This window comes from Clinocottus analis, unplaced genomic scaffold (assembly GCF_023055335.1).
Source record: "Clinocottus analis isolate CAN_PGR_092001 unplaced genomic scaffold, fCliAna1.0.p SCAF_7, whole genome shotgun sequence".
NCBI lineage: Eukaryota > Metazoa > Chordata > Actinopteri > Perciformes > Cottidae > Clinocottus > Clinocottus analis.
Window position 1 is genome coordinate 16,495,499 of NW_027176229.1, and position 1,756 is coordinate 16,497,254.

Consider the following 1,756-nt stretch of genomic DNA (forward strand, 5'->3'; position numbering starts at 1 on the left):
ACATATTAGAATAAATCTATTGCTGGTTTTAGTCTTCTCACAGGATTTGCTCATTAAACATTCACCTTTTCCTTTTCATAAAAAAATAATAATATCGTATTTCCCGGCAGATCTGGTTTTCATGTAGTGGGCCACCTTTCAGTGACATAGCTCTTGCTCAACATGTGCCTTCTATAGAACAACCAAATGACAACATACCGTGGTTTTTCAGTTTCCCTGTGTGCAACCAAAATAGTGCAGAGGATTTAGTATTGAAAAGTGCTCAGGCAGGTTTGTGATTTAGATGTATATACTTTTAAATAATTATTTTCTAATGTATTATATTTTAAAATGTATTAAAATTGAATGTTAATGGGGATATGTATTGTACTTTTATGCATTCACAGTGTTGCCTATGAATCTGTCACTGGCTGACCAATTTTACATTCCACTAAGTTGTTGACTCATCTCTGCTGGCGGGAGCCCTAACTTTGAAATATTCATTATTCAATAATGTGGACAGGCTATAACACATCTTATTAGGAGATTATTGAATGATGTACTAATATCAGGCATTAGTAGTATTTACTAATTATAATACAATTTTAGTATTGTTTGGTATTGGGAATTTTGCAAAGGGAAAGAGATTTGTTTTCATCATTGAAAGATTAAGATTATTTACTGGCACACAATTTACAACTGTAAAATACTGCCAAACATTTCTGAAAGTCATGACCTTGTGTGTAAAGTTGGAACAATAATTGTTAAATCAAGTGTGAGTAATGTTTGATGAGCAATTAATTCCCTGTGTTGTTAACATTCAAGTATTGAAGAGGGATTGTTATCTCTAAATTCATTTAAGTATGGAGGGTTAGGGTTTCATTGACAAACACTCCAACACTGTAATTCTTTTACGAAATTCATCCATATGTCAATAACAAATTGTATTTCTTTGAGGGTTTATTTTCATTAAAGCCCAACACAGCGTCCTTACTGTATCTCTTTTGTTTGTATTTTATGTTTGCATCAGAGTTCTTAGGGTCATTGAACATTGTGGAAAGTCATAGAATTTAAAATGGTTATTTCCAGGACAAGAAAAGTCCTTGAAAAAAATAAAATCCTCAAAGTTTTGGAAAAGTCATGGAGATTTTATGTTCATGTCATTCATTTACGATGAGTTTGAAATTATTACTATGCTTTTAAAAGAAAGATGCTCAAAATATAAGCAGGATGTGCTCTATAAATGTTTATTCTTCTAATCAAACTATTGTGTCTCATTCATTTGTGTAATGTATGGTATACTGTATGCGTTGGAATTTTATGTATACACCGAGATTTCACGAAAATATGGTTTAAGGAAAAGTATGGAAATTTCTTGGCCAAAATGTGTATGCACCCTATTACAGGCTTTGAGCGCAGAATGGGAAGAAACATCACCTTTTTATCGATAACAAGAGCGAACAAACTTACTCTGAAAAACCTCGTTTTTAAAAGAACAAAACTAAAACGATGAATTAAGGTTCAAGTTACACGGTTCATCTATTGTCAATGTAAAACTCATAAGCGTGACGCCATTTTGTAGTCTCGTTTCACTATATTAATTTATTTTTTTTAAACTGCACAAAAAACTATAATAAACTATTTATTTATGACTTCGGTAAAGTTGAAGCGTGTTCATGTAGTTAGTTCCCCCTTGGCTGAATACACGCGCGCTCCCGCGGCCACAGGGTAATGGGACGTTTGCTGGTTACCACGGTAACGTTTGAACTAACTTCCC